Genomic DNA, 27,308 nt, shown 5'->3' on the forward strand with positions numbered 1-27,308 from the left:
GAAATTAGGAATTGAAGGGATTGGAGTACAAAGAAAACTAAAATAAATTTATTTGCAGATGATATATTATTAACATTTCAAAATCCTGTAGTTACTATAGAGAGGATATTTTTACATCTGAATGAATTTTGGAAATATAGTGGATTAAAAGTAAACTGGGAAAAATCAGAAATGATATTATATAACCATAGTAGACGAAGTGGAGATATTGAAAGGGAAATATAATTTACAAATAGGAGATAGTATTAAATATTTAGGTATTGACATACGAACAAATATTCAGGAGTTAAAGAAAATAAATTATGAAAAGCTGAAGAAAGATATGAAAGATAAAATAGATAAATACGAGACAGTAAAGTTATCATGGTTTGGAAGAATTGGAATGATAAAAATGAAGGTTTTACCCAAAATTAATTTTTTGTTTTGGATGATCCCAATTAAATTCTCGGATCAAGAATTAAAGCAAATACAGAGGCTGCTGGAAGTGTATTGTAATGGAGGTAAGAGAGCAAGAATAAGTAAAGCATTACGGTACGAACCATTAAAAAAGGGTAGGCTAGGTCTTCCAAATATTAGAAATTATTGGGTAGCTAATCAATTAAAGGTGGTACCCGATATTATAGTAGTAACTAGAGATTTCATATGGAGGGACATAGAGTTGAAAGTGAAGAGAAATAGGTGAGCCTATAGCTGTGATGGCAAACCTATGGCACAAGTGGCACATGGAGCCATTTCTGATGGCACGTGAGGCATTGCCCTGTCAGCTCCAGTGCACATGGCATGTGCTGGCCAGCTGATTTTCGGCCTTGATTTTTGGCCGTTTTTTGCCCTTTGGAGGTTTTCCTGAACTTCCGGTTTATGTGTTGGGCCGTTTTTTTACCTTCTCCAGGTTCCTGGAAAGCCTCTGGAGCTGGGGAGGACAAGAAACCAACCTACCAGGCCCACCGGAAGTCAGATAATGGGCTGTTTCCAGCCTCCGGAGGGCCTCCGGGATGGCATGGGAGGCCGTTTTCATGCTTCCCAGGCTCCAAGAAAGCCGTGCACACATGCGCGGGGTTGCGGGGGGGGGGTTTACACATACATTTCGCAGGGGGCATGGCATGGGGGGCATTAAATTATGGGGATGGCCACGCGAGAGCTTTTGGCACCCGAGGAGAAAAAGATCTGCTATCACTTCTTATAGAAACATATTGGTTCAAAAAGGATATGAAAAAATTGTTAGGTTAATTGTTAAGTTTTAAAACACTTGGTGGAATTATGGAAAAAATGGAGATACCAGCTAATGCCAGGAATCTCTCCTTTAATACTGCCGGTGATGGAAATGGAGAAATTCTCTAAGACTGAATTGAAAGTATGGATTAGTAAACTAAAAGAAAATCAGATATATAAATGGGAAGACTGGAAGAACAAGATAAAGAACATAACACAACTAAAAACATTTTAGCGGATATTAAATTAAATTGGTTGCATTTAATACAATTAGAGAAATGCATAAAAGTGGAAGACAGATTCAAGGAGAATGATAGACAGTTAACAAAATCTGAAATGATTATAAAAGAATGTGAGATGAATGAAGAATATATAGGGAAAAGAAGAATAGGGAAAATATATAGAACATTAACTGAATTAGAAGAGTAGGCAAAAGGTTTAAAATTAATTTGGGAATCAGATTTGGGAGAAATAAATGATGATTGGAAAATATTTGGACTAGAAAAGTATATAAGAATATGTCAGTTAGAGTTAAGATTGATATAAAGTCATACGGAGGTGGTATCTAACACCACGTAAATTAAATCAAATAGGTGGTAAATATACAAATATTTGTTGGAGGTGTAAGAAAGAGGTTGGAACACATAAACAAAAGTGGTGGGAGAAAAATATGGGACATGTTTAGAGAAATTAGAGCACTGTTGAATGTAAATCTAGAGATGTCACCGAGGATTGCGTTATTTGTTGCTGGTGGAAAAATGGGATATAAATGAAACAAAAAAAGAATTGATTGTAAATTTGATAATGGCAGCTAGGTTAGTGATGGCTAAATATTGGGGACAAAATTGAGATATTCAAAGAAATGGGTGGTATAATGAAATTTGGACTATGGCAACAAATGATAAATTAACAACAGAAATTAAACTTTAAAAAGGGATGATTGAAGTAAATAATTATAATGAAATATGGGGGGATTTTATAAAATCAGTGTTGGTGGAAGGCAAAGGGAATAAACCTGCTCAAGAATATATGTTCTTTAGGAGGGTGTAAGGGCACAATTGGAATATGTTGTATATCTAAGAAATATAGGGGGGGAGGTCTCCAGGGGGTAGGAAATGCACTGTAATATGTGTTTCCCCTTTTTCTTTTGTCTTTTCTTTTTGTATTCAGTTGTACATGTACTGTTTGTATTATTTGTGCTTTATTTTATTTTTTTAATTTTAGAATAATTCCAACTTGGTGAAACATCAAATCACACGTACAGGAAAGAAACCGCACAGGTGTCCAGATTGTAGGAAAGGTTTTAGTCGGATTTCCAACCTGGTGATACACCAGAAAACTCACACAGGAGAAAAACCCTTTGAATATATGGATTGTGCGAAAAGTTTTAGTCACCATTTTAACCTGGTGAGACACTAGGGGATACATACAGTAGAGAAACCATACAAATGACCTGTAAGTAATGTAGGTTTACACACAGGAGAGAAAGTCAAGGAAATCCACATTAGGCAAAAGTTGATGAGTTTAGAGAAGGGTTAAATTTCATTTTTGCTCTCTCATTGGAAGTGTAGGTGAGAAATTAACTATTTAAGTTCCAGCCTGATTCATTTTACTGAAAGATATTTTAGACCTGTGATTGGAGAGAAAAATGGAAAATATTAATTCGATAAAGGTACTACCTGGGGTTTTTTTTTGTTTTTTTTTTTTGTTATCAAGCCTTTCCCTCTCTACAGGATCCCTCCAAGCTTTACCCTCTCCCACAGGGTCGCTATAGGTATTTCCCTCTCCCACAGGGTCTCCACAAGCCTTTGCTAAACCCACAGGGTCCCCAAAGGCATTTTTCCTGTCCCGCTGCCTCCCACAGTCCTTAGGCCTGACTCACACCCCACCAGGCCTCCCAGGCTCTTCCTCCATACCCTTTGAAGACCTCTGAACCTGAAGTTGTTGAAGAAGGCCAGGACACTTATCCCATGGCCACATGGCTATGTCGTGGAAACGCCATTATTTTCAGTGTGCCCAGCATTCAGAGGTGGTATTCAGTCGTTTTGCATCAGTTTGCGCAAACTGGTTGTGTGAACTGACGCCCCAGAGATGCCTCATTCCCTAAGGCCCTGGAGCCGCCGCCCACCTCGGTCAAGTTGTGGAATGCAACATTTCCTGGCTTCAGCCTTGGCCTAGAGCCACCGCCCCACCCTCCGTTCGCCAGTTGCCTCTATTTCTCCTCCTAAACCTTCGCCATAGCCCCTCTTCTCCCCCTCACCCGCCTCTTTGTTTGCTTACCTTCTGCAGCGGTTGGTCCAGAGGTCTTCCGGCAAGCTGACTGGAGTTTTGTGCTGGGAAGCAGCTGGCTGGCAAAAAAGCCTCCCAGCTGCTGCTTCTTTGAGAGCCGCTTTGCAAAGCGACTCTCAAAGAGGCGGTGGCTGGCTGCAGGCCACAAAAGTCCTCCAGGTGATGAAAAAACTGTTACTGTCGGCGCCATATTCTTCATGCATGCGGATAAGTGTGAAGAACATGGCAATCACAGCAACTTTTTCACTGACCGGAGAACATTTCGGTGGCCTGCAGCCAGCCACGACCTCTTTGAGAGCCGCTTTACAAAGCAGCTTTCAAAGAGGCAGCCAAAGGCTGGTGAAAAATCCTCTGATGCCGACGCCATGTTCTTCATGCATGGGCACCCCTTGGACTTGCAAATCTAAGGGGTGCACTTGCACAAAGAACATGGCGGCAACACTGGTGGACTTTTTGCGGGCCTACAGCCAGCTGTCACCATGAGGATTTGCTTTGTTCACCGTAGAGAGAAGCGTGTGGAAGACAAGGGGAGCCAGGCCCTTCAGCATGCCCCCTCCCATGTTCCCGGGTGAGAGAGCGGCTGCTGTCACCTATTACATTTTCAGCTGTTGCCTGCTGAACAGGGCAAGTGCTGAGTGTGTGTGTAACGGGGGCACAAATCATTTGGTGCTGAGGTAGAAGCAGCCATGGTGGCGGGGAAAGGCGACAAGGTGCAGAGGAGTCGCGAGCACATTGCGCCGCCAATAAAAACAGTCCTCCTTGAGTCAATTTGGACATTAAGGTTGTAAAAGAAATTTTCGCCTCAGGTTTGGTGGCTGTGGCTAGGTGGTGGTGGTTGGTCATGTGACTGAGTGGGCATGGGCGTCACATCCCCCCCCATTTAGCCATGACCAAACGGTGGCGAAAACTTTTGAAACCCACCGCCGAGATTCATCCCTGGGTTATGTGATTGACTTGTGGAAGCAGCTGCCATTTTGTCACACCTGCCTCAGAGCAAAAATGGCAGCTGCTTCTGAGTCATTGTTGCATGGGAGAAGGAGAAACTGCTCTGTTTCACTACCTTAACACTGCAGATAAACCTGATAGAGAAGAGCTGTAGGAATATTGAGTTGAGGAGAAAAGGGATCATGGCTTTGATGACAGGATCTTCAAGTTTATTAGCAACTCCTGCTGTGATCTCGTTTTCTTGGAGATGCCTGCTTTTTCTCTTTGATTGCATCTGGGTGATAGCAGCATGCTGACATATCTATTGTATCCCCTTCAACAAATAGCTTTAAATATGCTTCCCCCTAGGATTTCAACTTCTATTTAAAAAATATTTTCTCACCCAGATCACACTCCATTCACTTTCTCCACTCCACGACAGTCTTGGGTATTCAGGCTGTCCCCGGCTTCATGGCAGCCATTTTGACTGCCACTGGTCCTCGTCTTCAGTTGAGGAGGCTTTCCAAGTTTTGGGATTCTGGGAAACAACCTTTCCCACCCCTAAAGAAAAAAAATATTTTGGGAAATTTTAAGAGGCAGAATATTTCCCCAAAGGAGAAATGGAGAAACATGTTTTTAAAGAAAGAAAGCAGTCTTTCTTAATAGCTATCAGTAGATATTTTGTGTTCATTAAGAAAGACTGGGCCAGATTATTCACAAGTAAAAGACATTTATCCCCAGCGGTGAGATTAAATTTTACATTCTCCACCACCCAAATTCAAAGAACAGGTTGTAGCATGTTAGCACCCACTCCTCTCCTAGAAATATGAAATATTTTAGGAAATATTAAACGGGCAGAATATTTCCCCTAAAAGGGGGGGGGGCAGAATCTCACACTCACCCTACCTTTGTCAATGGGCCATTAAGGCCTGGGCCAGTATATTCTACATAACAAAGATCTTCCTCCTTCAGACAGAGTCATAATAGGAATCCCAAAGCCCTTTCATTATATCATCACCCAGCAAGAGTCAACCAAGCTCAAAAGACAGCCTAAATAGTCCCCCCTGCATGGCCCCATGGGGGTCTGACAACCAATCAGAATACAAGATCAAATTCAAATTCCAGCAGAGGGTATAAATGTCTCTCACTCATGTGCCTTTTTTTCTCCAGGATCTCAAACCATTTGGTCCTGCCCATCATTAAACCATCTTTTCAAGCAGTCTCCATGCTTCCAGTGTCTTTCTCCCCACTTGGACCTGAATTGGGATGGCAATTTGAATCTTTTCCCCTGGAGTGGGGATCTCTTCCAGCCTCAGCTCTGTCAGTATGGGTCCCTAACCATGTCAATCTCAGCTTCCTTGGTGTACGATACAGGGAGAAAAATATGAACATTCAGATTAACATTTGAAAAAGGATCTTGATGTTGACTCTGGCTCAACAGCAGTAACTGGATCTAGGGATCTAGGAATTTTAGTAGACAACCTCTGTAAGTATCTGCTACCTGTGTGCTGCAACTGCAGAAAAAGCCAATGCAGTCCTAGTCTACATCAGCAGAGAGATAGTATCAAGATTCCAAGAAGTATTAGTGCTGTGTACATTATACTGTATTGGTAAGACTACACCAGTTTAGGCATCCAGTGTTCATCACCATGAGAAAAATCAAATGTTGAAACTCTAGAAAGAGAGCAGAGAAGAGCAACAACGATGTTAAGGGAAACATACAATGAATAATTGCATGATATGTCCAGTCTAACACAAAGAAGGCGCAAGGATGACCTGAGAGCTTCCATGGCTTCCCTCCTGAAGTTGTGGATGGTCCATCTGGAGCTTTTTAAAGAGGAGATTCAACAGCCATTTGTCAGGAATGTTGGTCTCTCCCACCTCTTTTTATGTGATTCTGTAAGACCTTCATAAACCTTTAGGACTCAGCAAACAGCTAATCTTCACAAGCTAAGTATTAGCATCACATTCCACTATTTCACATGCATCAGTTTCAAAGGTAGGTTTCTAGAAGTCGAAAACAACTTGATAGCATTTAACCAATGAAAACATCTTGAAAAAGCCTTAGGTAAGGATGAGACTTGGAATAACTTTGTCACTTTGAATGTACACTCATCAGCATACATTAAAATGAAATTTCATTGCATACTGCTCTCAAAGGGTCACCACCTCCAATATACGCTACATAAACATGACAAAATAAATAAATACAAAATTATGCATGTACCGACATATAAATGTGTTATTTTGCCTCTTATGGGGAGATGGAGGTCAGAGAGGCAGCGTCAGTATCTAGAACCCTCAGTACAGTAGAGGCGTATGTGGTTGAGCTTTAAGGGGTTAAAACCATCAAGTACTAAATTGCTAGAAAGGACCGGAGAGAAAGAGAAGCCCAGCAACTTCCGGATCACTCAATGGGCGGAAGGTGGTGTGCAGAGTGGATCCTGTGCTATTCCCAGAATCGAAGTAGCAGCTGGGAGGTAAGGCTGTTCGGTTTCTTACATGATTTGGAAGCAGTGAAACAACTAGGCTGTAGGATGTCAGCTGCTGCAGGTTCCTTCCCTCCCCAAATGTAAGAGCACTAATGCTGCACGCTGTTAAAGTTTGATTCTTTGGGAATGGCTACACTCCAGAAATTATGGGTGCTCCAACCACTGCATTTTTAGGATTGTTGCATCCCAAACTCATGATCCCTCTTTGTGATCTTCCCAGCTAGCTTCTGAAAAGTAGAACCAGTGGGGATACCAGCAGGAATTGGCAAGTGCAGTCATGTGAAATTGCCTCTAAGAACCCAAAGGGATTTGCTTAAGAACCGAAGAGGAACATATGTAAGTTGGTAGATCATGCTCCATGATCAGGCTGCTTAATGTCCCAAATGCAGCCACTTAGCTGAGGACTACTTGAATTGGGATATCACCAGAGTAGTTGTGGAATATATATTCTGCCCTTACTTGGAACTGATAACTTCTATGGGCAAAACTGGTGCTTCAAATCTTGCAGAACCTTAGGCTTCATTTCATCAAATGGCAACCTAAGGGAGGGAAAGGGAACAAGAGAAAAGTGTAAGGTTAAGGGGCAATGAAAAAGAAAAACATTGACTTCTGACTCCTTAAAAGAAAACTGTTTTATCTTTATATCATTTTAATAGTTTTCTGTATTAAGATGTGTACCGTACTCCAATATTTCTTTGCTTTATCACATGTTCACCATAAATTATCAAAAGCTCTTCTTTATACAGTATATCCAAAAATCATTGCCTTTATATCTAACCAAATCATACCAGACATAGTCGTTCCATCAAAATCTTAATTCACAGCCCTCTAGCTCTAGTAACATCTTAATGTGGAGAATCACCCACTCTTTTTGCCAGAGAAAACAGCAGGCGTCAAAGTACAATTTCAAATCAGGTAAACCCAACCTCCTCTTTCCTTAGTGTCTAGCTATAATTTATACTTAATTCTTGGTTTTCCCCTTGCCATATAAATTTAGAGATCTCCATCTGCCATTGTTTAAATGGAGTATCACTTACAAGTATTGGTAAAGTCTGAAACAGAAAATGTATCTTTGGTAATTAGGGTACTGAAGGCTAAAACATACAAAGAATGGTTACTGGAATTGGGTATGTCTAGTCTAATGAGAAGGACCAGCGGAGACATGATAGCAGTGTTCCAATAGAAGGAACAATGGATGGAAACCGTGGAGAGAAGCAACCTAGAACCAAAGAGAAAATTCATAATGATTAGAGCAGGGCTATCAAACCCGTGGCCCACAGGCCAGATGCGTCATGTGCTGGCCAAGCCCACGCCTGGTTTAGCAAAAGGGAAATAAATCTCTATACATCACATGACGATGCAAGTTTGACACCCCTGGATTAGAGGAATCAACAAAAGGAATAGCTTGCCTTCTGAAGTTTTGTATGTTCCATGACTGGAGGATTTCAAAAAGAGACTCAACAGTCACTTGTCTGAAATGTTGATTCTGGGTCACTGTCACATGGGAGTGGGACAAACCATTCTGTTTTGCTGACTTAACGTTTTGTAAACCATATTAAGAAATTGTGAGTGGCTGCCTCCCACAGAACTCCAAAAGGGCAGACCATCTGCCATAGTTTAAATTGAGTTTCAGTTATAACATTTAAAATGTGAAAGAGAAATAGCATGTTTGGTAAAACATTTATTGAATTACAGAGGTTCTACCCAATAATTACAGTATGAAGAATTTGTGATGGACCCAAATCAACAAGTGTATTTCGTGACTGAATGTATATTTGAACTTGGATCTCAGTAATCTTGAATGTGTCAAATGAATCTTAACTAACATTAGAAGCTATTTCAGCATTGTGGCATGTTTGCTTTTTACTTTTTTCACATCTTCGGCAACCATTTCATAAAAAAATAGTTTTAAACTTACACTTTTATTTAAATCTTACAGATGAAGAGGATACCAGTAAGAGCACTCCGGACAACTGAGAATAACCAGCAACTTTGAAAATAAAAGCAAATTGAGCCTTCAGGAAAGCACACAATTCTTCTCTTTCCCCAGCTGGTGAGTAATAAAGGGGAGAAAATCCAGAAAAGATTTCAAACTGGAAAGTAGAGCATGAAGAACTGAATAATAGATTACATGAAAAGGTCAAAGGAGATTATTTTTTCGATTCAGAAAAAGAGGGAAATATCTAGAAGTAAGTGCGGAGGAAAAAGACAGTTGGATAGCCACAAAAGATAGGCAGTAATGCAGGCCTTTCCCTGTGAGGAAGAAAACAGTAGCTTCAGGCAACAAAAGATCACACATATTTTTGACCTCTTCAACAACTGCAGGGCTGGAAATGCTCCATAAATATGCCTATTGTGAGAAAAGCATACATATCAAATCAAATATTATGCATAAAAGGATCCACTCTGGAGGAAAGCCATATAAATTATCCAAATGTGGTGAAAGATTTAGTTAGATCAGCTCCCTTATGGTTCATGAAAGGTCCCACAGAGGAGAGAAGCCCTATAACTGCTCCCAATGCAGTAAATACTTTTGCAAGCATGGCAACTTGGTGATACATCCGAAGATTCAGGTGAGGAGAAGACACTTTGAATGTGCTGATTGTGGCAAACGTTTCAGTTGGAATTAAAGTTTGTTGACACACAAAATGACTCACACAGGAGAGAAACCCTTTGAATGTTCTGATTGTGGCAAACGTTTTAGTTGGAATTCCCATTTGGTTAAACACCAGAGGACTCACACAGGAGATAAACCCTTTGAATGTCTTCATTGTTGCAAAAGTTTCAGTCAGAATTCCAACCTGGTGAAACACCAGAGGACTCACACAGGAGAGAAACCCTTTGAATGTCCTGATTGTGGGAAAGGTTTCAGTCAGAATTCAAGCCTGGTGATTCATCAAATGACTCACACAGGAGAGAAACCCTTTGAATGCTCTGATTGTGGGAAACGTTTCAGTCTGAATTCCCGTTTGGTTAAACACCAGAGGACTCACACAGGAGAGAAACCCTTTGAGTGTCCTGATTGTGGGATGGGTTTCAGTCAAAGGTTCACCTTGGTGAAACACCAGAGGATTCACACACGGGAGAAACCCTTTGAATGTCCTGATTGTGGGAAAGATTTCAGTGAGAATTCTAACCTAGTAAACCATCAGAGGGCTCATACAGGAGAGAAACCCTTGGAATGTCTTCATTGTAGCAGACGTTTCAATCATAATTCCAATCTGGTGAAACACCAGAGGACTCACACAGGAGAGAAACCCTTTGAATGTCCTGATTGTGGGAAAGGTTTCAGTCAGAATTCAAGCCTGGTGATTCATCAGAGGATTCACACAGGAGAGAAACCCTTTGAATGCCCTGATTGTGGAAAAAGTTTCAGTTTGAATTCCCATTTGGTTAAGCACCAGAGGACTCACACAGGAGAGAAACCCTTTGAATGTCCTGATTGTGGGAAAGGTTTCAGTCAAAGATCCAGCTTGGTGGTTCACCAGAGTATTCACACAGGAGAGAAACCCTTTGAATGTTCTGATTGTGGCAAATGTTTCAGTCAGATTTCCAACCTGGTGAAACACCAGAGGACTCACACAGGAGAGAAACCCTTTGAATGTCCTGATTGTGGCAAATGTTTCAGTCAGAATTCCCACCTGGTGGAACACCAGAGGACTCACACAGGAGAGAAACCATTTGAATGTTCTGATTGTGGAAAAAGTTTCAGTCAGAATTCCAGCCTGATGATACACCAGAGGACTCACATAGGAGTGAAACCCTTTAAATGTTCTGATTGTGGCAGAAATTTCAGTCAGAATTCCCACCTGATGACACACCAGAGGACTCATTCAGGAGAGAAACCCTTTGAATGTCCTGATTGTGACAAATGTTTCAATCAGAATTCCCACCTAGTGGAACACCAGAGGACTCACACAGGAGAGAAACCCTTTGAATGTTCTGATTGTGGCAAATGTTTCAGTTGGAATTCCAGTTTGGTTAAACACCAGAGGACTCACACAGGAGAGAAACCCTTTGAATGTCGTGATTGTGGGAAAGGTTTCAGTCAAAGGTCCAACTTGGTGGTACACCAGAAGACTCACACAGGGGAGAAACACTTTGAATGCATTGATTGTGGTAAAAATTTCAGGAAGAATTCCAAACTGGTGAAACATCAGAGAACTCACAGAAGAGAAACAATATGAATTTCCAGATTGTGGAAAATGTTAAGTCGGAATTCTGATCTACTGATACACCAGAGGACTGATTCAGGAGTGAAGCCATATGCGTGTCCAGAGTGGGGAAAAGTTTCACTTAGCGTTCTGACCTGGTGAAATACCAGAAGACTCACGTAGGAGAGAAAACATATGAATGTCCACAGAGTGGGTAAAGTTTCAATCAGATTTTCAATTTCAAGTCACTTCTGGTTTGCTCGTAGGGTCATTTTTTGCCCTCCGGAGCCTTCAGGGAAGCCTCATGAAGGCCCTAAAGGCTCTGGATGGCTAAAACCAGCCGTATGAGCAAATGGGAAGTCCGTTCCTGCACTTGTGGTTTGCCCTTAAGGCCGTTTTTTTGCGCTATGGAGGCTTTAGGGAAGTTCCTGAAGCCTGTAGGTGGGGTGGAGGAGGCTGTTTTCACTCTCCCCAGGCTCCTATAAAGCCTCTGGAGCCTAGGGAGGGCAAAAAAAGCACACCAAAAATGGGGGGGGGGGGATTGCTGGTTGTGCACGCATATGCCCTGGGGTCATGCGCATGTCAGCGTTCTAAATGCCATGCATGAAATCAATCAGAAACCAAGGCAGAATCATCCTTAAAGTTCCAATTTAATCATACAGGCAAGTTAGCACGTCTATGGAATTCCAACTCTGATCTTCCTGGAATTCCACCCAATTGAAAGTTCATGATCTATCCCCACACCCACAAATCCATCACATGTTCCAATCATCATCTTCCACGCTGGCATCTACACCCCTCTGCTTCCGGTCAGGTGTCGAGGTGCGGAGACAAAAGATGACCTTGAGCTTCTAGAAAGAATGACAACAAAACATTCCACAATCCTGCTCCTTTCTATTCCCCCCTCCCAGCTACTACACTAATGAAACAGCATAAGAAATTATAAGAAAGTGTGGCAGGCCAAAGATCCTAAAAGGAACCTAACTAAAGGCCTGACAGGCAGCCTCTCCTCAGAAAAAAAACGTTTCCTGTAAAGAGAATAACATAAAAGTTAACATAACAAAATTAACCACCCTTCTCCCCCCAGGCCTATTGGGAAACTTCTTATGGAATTGCTTTACTAATTTCTCCACTTTTAGGTTCCCACTGTTCACCCAAGTAGCTTCAGACAAACGGTAACCCTGCCAGTGCACTAAGTACTGAAAGCGACCACTATTCAGCCTGGAATCTACGATTTTTACCACCTCAGATTGTGTTTCCCCTTCTATCACTACAGGAGGAGAGTGAGCTTGGGTGGATGCTCTTATGTCAGACCCAATTACTGGTTTCAACAAGCTACAATGAAATTCTGGGTCAATTTTCCCTAGAATTCTGGGTAGACTGAGTCAAACTGTAACTGGGTTAACTATCTTCACTATTGGGAATGGACCTAGAAATTTTGGACCCAATTCCTTACTAGGCATTCCTAATCTTATGCATTTGGTAGATACAAAAACTTTGTCCCCCACACGGAAGGGGTTTTGGAGCGAGTGATGTTGATCAGCTTGCTTCTTGTAGGCTTCTGCCGCAACTGCTAGAGCCTTCTTCGTATTCTCCCATCCTTTCTTTAGCATGTCCATCCATTCATTCAAAGACATGGAGGAAGGAGGTTCTCTAGGCGACTCAGGCATGGCAACAACTTCCATGCCACTGGTAATCTGGAAAGGAGTTAATCCTGTGCTGCTGTGGACTGCATCATTGTACGCCACTTCAGTGAAGGGTAGCAAGTCTGACCAGTTGTCTTGCTGATAGTCCACAAAACACCGGATGTATTGTTCCACCACCGCATTGGCTCTCTCTGCTGCGCAGTTCATGCTGGGATGAACCTCTGAGCTCAGTTCTTGTGTGGACCCAATGGATCTCAGGACTTCTCTCTAGAACTTGGCTGTGAACTGGACTCCGCGGTCTAAAATGATCCTCTTGGGTACTCTGTGCAGGCGATAAATGTGTTTCACAAACATTTTCGCTAATTTCTTTGCAGATGGCAATCCTGAGCAAGCAATGAAGTGTGCCTGCTTAGAAACCAAATCAATAACTGTCCAAATTACTCTGTTCCCACTGCTGTCTGGGAGTTCCACAATGAAGTCCATTGCAACCTCTTCCCATGGCCGTTTAGGGCTCTCTGCTGCAGGTGCTGTAGGTTCTAGGCTCTTGGATTCAATCATCCACGGCTGGCCTTGTTCCTCCTCCGAGGCCTCCCCCTTGGTAGGACTCTTCGTCACCTTAAGTTGGGGATCCTCTTCCAGAGGTTGTTTGGGCTTTCCCCCCTGCGAGGCCTCCCCCTTAGTTGGACCCTTTGTCACCTTAAGTTGGGGATCCTCTTCCAGAGGTCGTTTGGGCTTTTCCCCCTCTGAGGCCTCCCCCTTAGGTGGACTCTTTGTCACCTTAAGTTGGGGATCCTCCTCCGGAGATTGTTTGCCCTTTTCCTCCTCCGAGGCCTCCCCCTTGGTAGGACACTTCGTCACCTTAAGTTGGGGATCCAGAGGTTGTTGGCCCAGATGACTCTTCTGTGGTGGCATCTGGGGCCCTCTCTTTACCACCATGGTGGTTGGTGCGCACGTTTGTGGCATTGGGGCTGGAGCCAAGCACTCTGACACTCTATGGCCAAGTAGACAGCTATGGTGGCATTTTATTGGCCCCCTTGAGGAATGGAACCTGGTTACATCTCTAAACTTCAGAACCTCCTCATCACATTGGACTGCTCTCCACTTTGCAGCTTCCCCTTTGGTAAACCCTTCTTCCCTTGTGGAGATTGCTTCTCTGTAGGAAGGTGGGGTAAGAACCTTTTGGGGCATTGCAGGGGAGACTGGAACTGGTGGGGAGGTCAATCCCTCGGTTGGCCACTGCCCAGTTTTCTGCCATGGTGCCATCTGCTGAGGGAGGGCAGGTGCCCACTGGCATTCCTCCCATCCATGACCTGGGGTTAAGACCCATCCCGGGGTTGCCTGCTTCACAGGTTGCAGCTCAACCAATGATGGCTGGCTAGGGGGGTTTATGTGCCAAGGACCCTCCTACTGGCTTAGAGGAGTTATGGGCCAAGTAGGTGCCCTCTGCTGGCTTGGAGCATTTTCCCAAGTTGATGGCAAAGGAGGTGCCCAGTGGCATTTCATCCATCAATACTCTGGGAAGAAAACCCAATCTGGTGGTGCTTCATTCACTGGTTGCAGCCCAATTTGTGGCTGGCAAGTGAAAGATGCTGGCCAAATCCCTTCTTCCTGTCTGGGTTGAAATTCCCATTTTGAAAGGGAATCTGTCTCCCACTCAGTTGCAGGGTAATAAGCCATTTCATTTATTGCTGTCTGGAAGGAATCAAAATCTCCACTCCAGGTTTTTTTCCAAGCCTTGCTTCCAAGCTGGGGGGAAGGAGGGGGAGCATGCACTCACGTTTAGTTGTCCTAAATGGTCCGGGAAGCCCATCAGAGATAACTGTGTGGGGATGGCTTGAATCTCCATTCCTTTCATCTTCTAACTGGGTGTAGAAAAGTATTTTCCAGCCCCCTCCGTCCTCTTGCCAGATGCAATAAATCTTGAAGCAGATTCCTTTGCCTTTGAAGTACACAGAGAAGCGTTTTTCTCAGCTTCTTATCTCCAAAAGCTTTCTCATAATTCTTCGCTGATATTTTACGCTGTCCCAGTCAGCGTTGGGAATTCAGCACCCCCCATCACCAGCCCCCACCCCACCCCGGGGCGAGGGGGTGTGTGCTAGCTCTTTCATTTTAAAGAGAGAGATGGAATAATGTCAGGCCTGTAGTTAGGTTCCTTTTAGGATCTTTGGCCTGCCACACTTTCTTATAATTTCTTATGCTGTTTCATTAGTGTAGTAGCTGGGAGGGAGGAATAGAAAGGAGTAGGATTGTGGAATGTTTTGTTGTCATTCTTTCTAGAAGCTCAAGGTCATCTTTTGTCTCCGCACTCGACACCTGACCGGAAGCAGAGAGGTGTAGATGCCAGCGTGGAAGATGATGATTGGAACATGTGATGGATTTGTGGGTGTGGGGATAGATCATGAACTTTCAACTGGGTGGAATTCCAGGAAGAAGATCAGAGTTGGAATTCCATAGATGTGCTAACTTGCCTGTATGATTAAATTGGAACTTTAAGGATGATTCTGCCTTGGTTTCTGATTGATTTCATGCATGGTATTTAGAACGCTGACAGCACGTAGCATGGGTGTGGCACTCCCATGCATGACCCCCCTGCGCTCCCTCCGCTTTTGGCACGCAAGACAAAAAATGTTCACCATTACTGGTATATAAGAATATGTCAGTTAGAGTTAAGGAAGGTTGATATAAAGTGATATTGAGGTAGTACCTAACACCACGTAAATTAAATCAAATAGACGGTAAATATGCAATATTTGTTGGAGGTGTAAGAAAGTGGTTCGAACATATAAACATAAGTGGTGGGATTGTGATAGTGCACAAAAAACATGGGACATGGTGTTTAGAGAAATTAGGGCACTGTTGAATGTAAATCCAGAGATGTCACCGAGGATTGCATTATTGTTGCTGGTGGAAAAACCGGATATAAATGAAACAAGAAAAGAATTGATTGTAAATTTGATAATGGCTGCTAGATTAGTGATGGCTAAATATTGGAGACAAAATTGAGATATTCAAAGAAATGAGTGGCTTAATGAAATTTGGAGTATGGCAACAAATGATAAATTAGCAACAGAAATTAAACTTAAAAAAGGGACGATTAAAGTAAATAATTATTTATTTATTTGATTTGATTTCTAGACCGCCCCCTGTCCCCGAAGGGACTCGGGGCGGTGTACAGGTACCAAATTAAAAACCATACAAATAATCATAAATATAGTTAAAATCGAATTAAACTTTAAACCCCTGTACAAATTTATAAAAATTAAAAACTTAGCCTAAGACCAACCCGTGAAATTTAAAAATACAGACTGAGGTGGGAGAGCTGGAATTAGGCCAAGCCGGCTAGATTAAACAGGTGGGTTTTGAGCTTCTTATGGAAGGAGCGGAGGTCCGTGGTTGTTCTAATATCAGGGGGAAGGTCATTCTAGAGGGTCAGGCCCATCACAGAGAAGGCTCTTCCCCTGGGCGCCGCCCGCTGGCACAGCCTAGTGGATAGCACCCGGAGGAGTCCCTCTCTGTGTGAGCGAATCGGCCGAAGGGATGTGGGGCAGGATACAATCCCGCAAATAACTAGGCCCTGTGCCATGGAGCGCTTTAAAGATGATGATCAGCACCTTGAAACGCACCCGAAAAGCTACAGGTAGCCAGTGCAGCCCGCGCAGGGGAGATGTTACGTGGGAGTATCTAGCGACTCCCGAGACTGCCCGCGTGGCCGCATTCTGAACCAACTGCAGTCTTCGGGTGCATCTCAAGGGGAGCCCCATGTAGAGAGCGTTACAGTAGTCTAGCCGGGACGTCACAAGCGCATGGGTGACTGTGCGAAGGGCGTTCCGGTCCAATAGGGGACGCAATTGGCGCACCAGGTGAACCTGGTGAAACGCCCCCCTTGCCACGGCTGTCACATGGTCGTCCATTGACAGCCGGGCATCTAGGAGGACGCCCAAATTGCGTACCCGATCCACGGGGGCCAGATGTTCGCCCCCAATGGCCAGTGATGGAATCAGCTGGTTGAACCGGGGTGCCGGTAGCCACAGCCACTCCGTCTTGGACGGGTTGAGCTTGAGTCTGTTACTTCCCATCCAGATCTGTACAGCTTCCAGACACCGGGACATCACTTTGACGGCATCGTTGGGGTGGTTCGGGGTAGAGATGTACAGCTGGGTATCATCCGCGTACAGATGGTGATCTACCCCGAACCCACGAATGATCTCGCCCAGCGGCTTCATATATGCATTGAACAGGAGAGGCGAGAGGACCGACCCCTGTGGCACCCCACAAGTGTGCGGCCTCGAGGTTGACCTCTGCCCCCCTGCTAATACAAATTGCACTCGGCCAGAGAGGTAGGAGTCAATTATAATGAAATATGGGTTGTTTTTTAATAAAATCAGTGTTGGTGGAAGGCAAAGGGAATAAACCTACTCAAGAATGTATGTTCTTTAGGAGGGTGTAAGGGCACAATTGGAATATATTGTATATCTAAGAAATATAGGGGGGGAGGTCTCCAGGGGGTTTGGGTGTACTGTAATATGTTTTCCCCCTTTTTTCATTTGTCTTTCCTTTTTGTATTCAGTTGCATATGTACTGTTTGTATTATTTGTGTTTAAAAAAAATTAAAAAGGAATTCCAACTTGGTGAAACATCAAAGCACACATACAGGAAAGAAACCGCACAGGTGTCAAGATTGTGGGAAAGGTTTCAGTTGGATTTTCAACTTGGTGATACACCAGAGGATTCACATAGGAGAAATACCCTTTGAATGTATGGATTGTGCGAAAGGTTTCAATCACCGTTTTAACCTGGTGAGACACTAAAGGATACATACAGGAGAGAAACCATACAAATGACCTGTAAGTAATGTAGGTTTACACACAGGAGAAAAAGTCAAGGAAAACCACATTAGGCAAAAGTTGATGAGTTTAGAGAAGGTTTAAATTTCATTTTTGATCTCATTGGAAATATAGGTGAGAAATTGACTATTTAAGTTTCGGACTGATTCATTTTACTGAAAGATATCTCAATAGTAGATCTGTGATTGGAGAGAAAAATGGAAAATATTAATTTGATAAAGGTGCACTATCTGTTGTTTTCTTTGTTGTTATCAAGCCTCTCGCTCTCCACAGAATCCCTCCAAGCTTTGCTCTCTCACACAGGGTCGCTATAGGTGTTTCCCTCCACCACAGGGTCTCCACAAGCCTTTTCTCCATCCACAGGGTCCCCAAAGGCATGTTTGCTCTCCCGTTGCGTCCCCACAATGCTTAGGCCTGACTCCCACTCCACCAGGCCTCCCAGCCTCTTCCTCCATACCCTTTGAAGACCTCTGAACCTGGAGTTGGTGAAGAAGGCCAGGACACGTATCCCAGGGCCACATGGCTATGTCCTGGAAGCAGCCCTTATTTTCAGTGCCCAGCATTCAGAGGTGGTATTCAGCCGGTTCGCATCAGTTCGCACGAACTGGTGGCAGCCATTTCCCTAAGGTCTTAGAACCAGTAGCGATGGCCAGCTGGTCATGCCCTTGACCGCCTCACCACTTGCTTGTACTGCCTGTCTGCCTGATGCTCACTTGCCCCCCCCAACGCTCACTCGATGCTTGCCCGGCCATCCGAACCCTATATATGCCTTCGCCACACAGCCCATCCTCTAACTACATGCCTTGCCATTCGCCTCCATGCCTCGCCTCAAAGGTAAGCATATCGCCTGCTTGTTTGGGTCAGGAGCCGAGGCCCCAGGGATGCCCCATTCCCTAAGGGCCTGGAGCCGGCGCCTGCCTCGGTCGGGTCTGAGCCACTGCCCTCTTGCCGCCCCACCCTCCATTCGCCAGTTGCCCCTATTTCCCTCCTAAATCCTGGCTCTGCTTCTCCCTCCCCCCCACTCTTTGGTTGCTTATCTTCTGCGGCGAGTGGTACAGAGCCTTCCGGCAAGCTGACTGGAGTTTTCTGCTGGGAAGCCTCCTACCTGCCGCTTCTTTGAGAGCCGCTTTGCAAAGCAACTCTCAAAGAGGCAGCGGCTCTCAAGAGGCGGTGGTTGGCTGCAGGCTACTGAAACATTCTCTGGTCAGCAAAAAAATCACTGCCGTCAGCACCATATTCTATGTATGTAATGTATACGTATACGTATACATACATACATACATACATACATATATTCATTTTCATAACATATAACCACACATATACTTGTCAACTTGTAAAGAGTTTTCATGACAACTATCATTGACATAGGAAAAAGGAGAATAATTCCATGCATACCTTTGGCCAGAGTCAGGTCTCATATTCCTACAGCTGGTGTGTGAAATGTGCATGTTCATAGCCTGCCGCAGCACCTTATTGGTGGATGTGATTTATGACACAGACAGAAGGGAGGGGATAGAGGGGTAAAGTTCAAACACAATTAAGCAGATGTCAGTTTCGGCTCTGCAGAAGAACATGCCAAAATGTTGATCCTAATACATGAATGGATTTCTTTTGAACTTTGTCTCGAGTCTCGTAAATTAATTAGGTAATCTTTTGGAAACTTCACAATACTACTGCATAGCCAACATCACATTGTATTATTAAATGTTTACATCAATTCATCTTACCATCAACTCCCAAAAACAATTATTGGTTCTTCTGCTCTCCATATACCACATTTGTACCTTATCCATCACTTTTTACTCCCTCTCTCCTCCCCTTCCCTACCTCCTTTCTTCCCCATCACCCTTCTCTACTTCCCATTCCTCTCTCCTTCTCCTCTTTCCTCTTTCCACTCATCCTTTCTCTCCTCTCCCCCCCCCACCGCCTTCTCTCCTATCAATCTTTTCTTCCCTTACCTCTCTCCTCTGCTTCACACTCTTCATCTCATTTATTTGGTGTATTTCAGCTTCTGAGTGAGCTCCATTTCATGTTGATTGTATTTATAATTATGCATCCTTACATGGCCCCACTTTGTGATTCTCTCTTTAAATCTCACTAGTTTCCCATTGTAAGTATATTTCATGTTCCCTCTCCATTTTTCCATATCTTGGTTTAGATTACCCTTAATTGTCTACAAATGGCAATTAAGTTCAATGTTCATTACAATTCCTTTAATCTACTATATAGAATAACAAGCGGTCCACATCTCACTTTGTTCATAATCTTAAAAGTTCTATATGTGTCCATGTTTCATATATTTTAACCCATACTTAATTGTCCTTCTATTGTCATGTTCAATCAATTAGCAACTCAGTTTAATTATCATTTATAAAAGTGAATTACAAACCTCTCCTTTACAGTCTCCCCATATCAGTTTCATATTTGTCCATATATTTTAACATTTATTTAATTATATTTCCATGATCAGTTAGAAACTCCATTTTATTGTCGTATTTAGGAATATAACCCTTATCTTAGCTTTATATTTTCCCAAATAGCAATTTCCATTTATCTTGTTTTTTCCTAGTAAGTCTTTTGTCCCACTTCTCTATTCCTGCCTTCTCCCTTTTCTTTGTTTTGACATATCCACCCTCTTCAATTTTCCCCAAGCCACCGTCAGAGATCTTTTATATTTCCCTTTGTTGGGGTATAACCTACTTCAATTTTCCTTATGCCACTGTCAACCTCCAAAGATCTTTTGTCTGCTTTTTATTCCCTTTTGTTGGGACACATCCCCCCATTACAATTTTCCCTATACCATTGCCAAGCCCAAGGAGAGGAACCCTTTGAATGTCTTGTTTGTGAGAACAGTTTTAGTCAGAATTCCAACCTGGTGAAACACCAGAGGACACACACAGGTGAGAAACCCTTTGAATGTCCTGATTGTGGGAGAAATTTCATTCAGAATTCAATAACATAGTTCAATAAAATCTAACTACCTGTTTTTGATTATCAGCAGATGTTTCTGGATATTTCCTTTGCAGAAGTTGTGGAATTCCTCAATAATGTTTTCGAGTGATGCTTTTTGTATATTGATCATGGAATTCCAACATGTATAATTCCGTCTTCTACTTGGGTGTCCTCTAGATTTTGAGCCCCATAATACCCCAGCCACCTTAGAAGTAGTGCTCGAGATACAACTGTAATGTGCCACAGTGGTGCAGTGGCTAGAGTGCAGTACTGCAAACTACTTCTGCTGACAGCCAGCTGCTTGCAAATTGGCAGTTTGAATCTCACCAGGCTCAAGGTTGACTCAGCCTTGCATCCTTCCAAGGTGGGTAAAATGAGGACCCAAACTGTTGGGGGCAAGACGATGACTGTTTAGAGAGGGAATGAGGCCTGCAAATTAAGGTTGCATGTTGTAATGGTTGTTAAGCGAGATTACCTTGCTTAACTACTCTCACCCGTTCTCCCTAATGAAGCCGTTAAATAAATCTGCACATCGTTAAGTAGAACAGTACAGAACTTTTGGGTGTGTGCCAGTGGTGGAGTTCAAAATTTTTTAGAACCTCTTCTGTAGGTGTTGGCCATGTGACCAGGTGGGAATGGCTTGCCAGCCATGTGACTGGGTGGGAGTGGCCAACTTGTAAAATGTGGTGAAACTCACTTAACAACGCTCTTGCTTAGCAACTAAAATGTTGGCTCAGAAACTCTGGCATTTGAAGCACGCAAGTTTTAAAGCAAGTTACAAGACCCTTGTGCCCCTAACCCTATAGAAAAAAAAAACCCCAGGGGTCTTAAAACTTGACAGCTTTAAGACTTGTGGACTTCAACTCCCAGAATTCCTCCTCTCGCTCTTCATCTTGATGATGGGTGGCTGGGTGGGGGGAGGGAGCTGAAACCGGTTCTAAATGGCAGTGTAGATTTGTGGAACCTCTTCTATAGAAGAGGTTAGAACTGGCAGGAACCCACCTCTGGTCTGTGCCTAGGATTCATCCCTGGGCAGGTGGTGGACTAATGTAAGAAACTCCCTTTTTAGCATACCTGCCTCTGTGTCAAAATGGTGGCTGATTCTGAGTAACTGTCATTTGGGAGTGGGACAAACCATTCTGTTTTGCTGCCTTAACATTTTGTAAACCGTGTTAAGAAATTGTGGGTGCCTCCCTCCCACAGAACTCAAAAAGGGCAGGCCATGTACGCCTGTGAATTTGGAGGCAGTTTAGAAAATAGGTACATTTAGGTCAGTGACGTGCGGTGAAGTTTATGTCTGGTGAGGCTGGTGACGTCATCAAATTATCATCATGAAAGGAGGACTGTGACAACTTTCTCACTCTGTGTGTCTGTGTGTCTCTCTGTCTGTCTGTCTATCTCTGCCTCTCCCCCATCTCTCTCTGGGCAGCTCTCTTTGCACTTCTTGCCCACGGGCACGCGCTGCCCTCTTCTCTCTGATAGAGCCCATCCGTGGGGGGAGAGATCCCCCTCGCGTTCCTCATCTTCCCGGATGGGCTCTGGACCATGCGGAGCCGCTTCCTCCTTTTTAAACACAGGACTATCAGAGAGAAGAGGGCAGCGCGTGCCTGTGGGCTTATGCAGCAGTCGAATCCTCGCCTCCTGTTCTTCAGCTGCTGCACAAGCCCAAGGTCACGTGCTGCCTGGTGCTTGCTGAATCCGGCGCGACTTCAGAGAAAAGGCATGCGAGAAAGCCCCCCCCCCACGCCTGAATGTTTGAATAAAGGAGGCTGCAGTCTCTTTTGTCCTCGGCTATGCAATCTCCTTTTGTTCTCTGCTGCCCGAATGAGTGAATGAGGCAGAGGGAGAATGAAAGGAGATTACGTCGGGCAGGGGAAGCGAGCCAAGCATTCCAGACAGAAAAGATGGATTTCTTCCCCAGCTCAATTGGAAACGAGGCAGCTGTCAAAGCAAGGGGCCGCCCTGCCGTCCCGTGCTTTGTTGGGCAAGTCTGGGGAGGTGCTTTGCTGGGGGCTAGGCCACGCCACGCAAGCTACTGCCGCCCCGCCGCCCCGTACTTTGCTGGGCAAGCAAAATACCCCAGGATCATGGTGGCGGGGACAGCAACTCCTTCCGCTGCGCTGCGGAGAAGAGCCACAGGAAGGAGGAGAATGGGACCACGTGTGCAGGAGGTTCCGCAGCACCAGCCTCAGATCAGCATGAGCTGCGGTCCCCTTCCCCTGCACACGTGGTCCCATTCCCCTCCTTCCTAAGCCAACATAAAGGGGACCGCAGAGGCGCTGATCTGAGGCTGGCGCTGAGGGATCACGTGGGCCTCCTGCACACGTGATCCCATTCCCCTCCTTCCTGTGGCTCTTATCTGCAGCACAGCGGAAGGAGTTGCTGTCCCCGCCACTGTGATCCTGGGGTATTTCGCTTGCATGCGCAAGAAAGAGATGAAAGAGAAAAGGGGAGAATTTTTTTTTCTTTTCATGATGAGAGCGGTAAGGGTCTGCCTTCCCTGCCTCCCCTGACTGCACATCACTACTTTAGGTAATGTAAAATAGGTAAAATAGTCCTCTGTCAAGGAATTATGCAGCAAGTTTCCAAATGAAATCAGTGACATTGGGACAAATTTGTAGTTTTATATATGAATAAATATATTTAACACATTTACAGCAAACAAGATGGGCAGGAACACAGGAACATCCTGAGGTAATTCCAAATAGCACACAGAAGAAAAAAAGCGGGAAAACTGGGAAACTCCCCCTTTACACCCACAGCAACCAATCATAGCGTAGATTGCCTCATGCAGAAGCCAGCAATCAACTCAACTGCTCTGTTCCTGCCCATTGTCCAATCTAACTGTTTCAGCTACTAAATTTAATATCCTAAGACCCCTCTAATTTATAGCTGGACAGCATTTAAACCAAATTGTTTCACAAGACCTTTGTGTTTTTGTATACTTAATGGTTTTGTCATGAGGTCAGCTAAATTATTTTCTTGTGGACAATAAATTACGTCTATTATTTCCCTGCTTCTCTGACAATACATGCCCTCCTTGTAATTTCTTTCTTTCTCCTCCTATGAACTATCGCAGGAGCTGGATATGTCTAGTCTAACACAGAGCAGGAGTAGGGATGCCATCATAGCAGTCTTTCAATATCTGAGGGGCTGACACAGAAAAAAGGCGGTGGATCCATTGTCCAATGTGCCTGAGAGCAGGACAAGAAGTAACAGGGGGAGACTTATCAAAAAGGTATCCAACCTAGAATCAAGGAGACATTTCCTTCCAGTGAGAACAATCAATCCGTGGAAATGCTTTGCCTCCAGTAATTGTGGCTGCTCCGTCAATGGGGTTTTTAAAGAGGAGACTGGAGAGCCATTTGTCCAGAACGGTAGAGGGTCTCCTGCTTAGAGAATTAGTTTCTTCCAGCTCTTCTTATGTAATTCTATAAGAACTTTATGAACGTTTACTCCTCAGTGCATAGCTAACCTTCACAAGCTATTTAGTGTCACATTTCAGTATTTCACATGGATCAGTTGCAAAGGTAGGTTTCTAGGAGTCGAAAACGACTTGATAGTATTTAATAAGTGAAAACATCCTACAAACACGTTAGAGACAGAACAAGCGTGTTCTTTTGCCCCCTAGTGGGAGATGGCAGTCATATGTCAGTGACTAGAAAACCTTTAATAGGCATATGTGCTTGAGCTTAAACGAGTTAAAACCATCGAGTACAGCGTTCCTAGAATGGATGGGAGGAGAGGAACTTCTTCCGGACCACTCGGGAGGAAGTTGGTGTGCCGAGTGGTTTTTGTGTTCTTCCCAGGGTCGAAACAGCATCTGGACGGTGAGTTGGGGTCAGGTCGGAGGAGAGGCTGGGAGCAAGTCCGGCTGTTTGGTTTCCTCCATGATGGGAAGCAGAGAGGCTATTAGGCTGAAGCATGTCAGCTGCTGCTCCATGTTCCTTTCCCCCCAAAAAATTTGAGTCCACTGGTGCTCCCTGCTTTAACACTGGTGGCCGCAATTGTCTGCTGGTGGGAAGATTTTAAAAAGTTTCCTTCAAGTTAAGATTAATTCCTTGGGAACAGCTTCCCTCCAAAAGTTGTGAGTTCTTCATTACTGAAGGATTTAAAGAAGAGACGGGACAGCAATTAATCAGGAACGATATAAAGTCTCTTGCCTGAGCAGGGATTGGTTTTGTATACTTAATGGTTTTGTCATGAGGTCAGCTAAATTATTTTCTGGTGGACAATAAATTACGTCAATTACATTTTCTTTCCTTGCTTCTCTGACAATACATGCCCTCCTTGTAACTTCTTTCTTTCTCCTCCTATGAACTATGGCAGGAACTGGATGTGTCTAGTCTAACACAGAGCAGGAGTAGGGATGCCATCATAACAGTCTTTCAATATCTGAGGGGCTGACACAGAAAAAAGGCGGTGGATCCATTGTCCAACGTGCCTGAGAATAATAATAATAATAATAATAATAATAATAATAATAATAATAATAATAATAATAATAATAATAATAATAATAATAATAATAATAATTTAATTTGTTAGCCGCTCCCTCTCCACAAGGGACTCCGGGCGGCGTACAATAAAAACGTACATAAATACATATAACATATACATACACACATACACATACATATACATACATGGAGGAGGTAACAATTAAATACATCACGATAATAATCATAAAATTAGCCATTTAAAAATACCCCATAATAAAATTACAAAAAAAAAAAAAAAAGGACTGTCAGGAGGAATAGAATAAACTACAGTTGAGCAGGACAAGAAGTAACAGGGGGAGACTTATCAAAAAGGTATCCAACCTAGAATCCAGGAGACATTTCCTTCCAGTGAGAACAATCAATCCGTGGAAATGCTTTGCCTCCAGTAATTGTGGCTGCTCCGTCAATGGGGTTTTTTAATAGGAGACTGGATAGCCATTTGTCCAGAACGGTAGAGGGTCTCCTGCTTAGAGAGTTGGTTTCTTCCAGCTCTTCTTATGTAATTCTGTAAGAACTTCATACACGTTTAGGGCTCAGCCTGTAGCTAATCTTCACAAGTGTCACCTTTCACTATTTCACTTGCATCGATTGCAGTGGTGGGTTTCAAATTTTTTTAGAACGTATTCTGTAGGTGTGGCCTGTTTTGTGGGAGTGGCTCAGCGGTCATGTGACCAGGTAGGCGTAGACAATTTGAAAAATGTGCTGAAACTCACTTAACAACACTTTTGCTTAGTAACCAAAATTTTGGACTCAATTGTGGTTATAAGTTCTCTTTTTTTTTCTTTCTTTCTTTCTTTCTTTCTTTTTCTCTCTCTCTTTCCTTCCTTTTGTCTCTCTCTCCCTTTTTCTAACTATCTTTCTTTCATCTCCCTCTCCCACTTTCTTTTTCTTTCTTTTTTCTTTCTCTTTCTCTCTTTCTCTTTCTCTTTTTCTCTGTCTCTCTCTCTCTCTGTGTCTGTTTGTCTCTCACTCTCTGTGTGGCTCTTTGCCTCTATCTCCCTCCCTCCCTCTGTGTCTCTCTCTGTCATTCTCCCTGTGTGTCTGTCTGTCTGTGTGGCTGTCTCTCTCTGTCTCTCTCTCTGTCTCTCCTCCCTCTGTGTGTGTGTGTGTGTGTTTCTCACTCTGTGTTTGTGTGTGTCTCTGTCTGTCTGTCTGTCTCTGCCTCTCTCCCCCTCCCTCTCTGTCTGTAAGCCGCTGTCACGCCTGTCGTCCTGGATCAGGCTGAGCTGCCTGTCAACACCTCCCGGGGGTGCAAGTCCATCGTAAAATCCATCAGGTCGTCCAAAGTAGCGGGACTCAGCAGGACCTTGGCTGAATGCGTGCAAATGCTCAAGTCCGCTGCTCACCCCTCCTCAACTAGTTGCAAAGTTCTCTCCGGAGATTCTGGTAGGCGGAGGCAGCGCTCGCCTATCGAGCTTCGGCAAAGGGGATTTTTTCTGCGGGATGGAGCCTAAGCAGCAGGGAATTTCCTGCCGAAGTAGAAGGCAAGGCTTTCAAACTAATCTGATCCTGCTTGAAAAGGCTGCTGTGGCAGAGCAAAGGGTGCCCTGACTGAGGAATTCCCTCCTTCAGTCAGTCTCTGGACTTTTTTTCCCTTTTGTTTTTTCTACAGAAGGGAAAGATTTTTTTTGACTGGGCAGCTCGACGTGATTAAGGCCGTTCTGCTCCTCCTTTGCGCTACTTGCCCACAGGCACGCACTGCCCTCTTCTCTCTGATAGCTGCCTGGTTAAAAAGGAGGAGGAGGCTCTGCTGCTCCGGAGCCCATCCGCAGGGGGAGGGATCCCCCTCGCGTTCCTCATCTTCCCGGATGGGCTCTGGACCAGCGGAGCCTCCTCCTCCTTTTTAACCAGGCAGCTGTCAGAGAGAAGAGGGCAGCACGTGCCCGTGGGCTTGTGCAGCAGCCGAATCCTCGCCTCCTGTTCTTCGGCTGCTGCACAAGCCCAAGGGCACGTGCTGCTTGGTGCTTGCTGAATCCGGTGCAGTTTCAGAGAAAGAAGGCGTGCGAGAAAGCCCACCCCCTTATCCTCAGCTATGCGATCTCCTTTCATTCTCTGCTGCCCAAACGAGTGAATGAGGCAGAGGGAGAATGAAAGGAGATTGCGTCGGACGGGGGGAGCGAGCCAAGCATTCCGGATAGAAAAGATGGATTTCTTCGCCACCCCAATTGGAAACCAGGCGGCTGTCAAAGCAAGGGGCCGCCCTGCCGTCCCTTGCTTTGCTGGGCAAGTCTGGGGAGGTGCTTTACTGGCGGCCAGGCCACACCACGCAAGCTACTACTGCCCTGCCGCTCTG

The 27,308-nt window shown here is 44.3% G+C and overlaps 2 protein-coding genes across 2 annotated transcripts in view; both read left to right on the forward strand.

Annotated features, from left to right (window-relative positions):
- LOC309384227 (uncharacterized protein) overlaps positions 1-27,308 on the forward strand; it is a gene marked incomplete at its 3' end in the record, with an annotated part of 83,442 nt that overhangs the window by 36,638 nt on the left and 19,496 nt on the right. The window lies entirely within an intron of this gene.
- Positions 1-27,308, forward strand: part of LOC309384276 (uncharacterized protein) — a 259,594-nt gene that overhangs the window by 14,782 nt on the left and 217,504 nt on the right. Inside the window, exon 2 of the transcript XR_014174016.1 lies at positions 7,135-7,254. The gene's annotated coding sequence lies outside the window, so the exon portion shown is untranslated. Of the gene's footprint in view, positions 1-7,134 lie in introns of the transcript that reaches the window.

This window comes from Natrix helvetica (genome assembly GCF_964273705.1).
Source record: "Natrix helvetica genome assembly, chromosome: 1".
Taxonomy (NCBI): Eukaryota; Metazoa; Chordata; class Lepidosauria; order Squamata; family Natricidae; genus Natrix; species Natrix helvetica.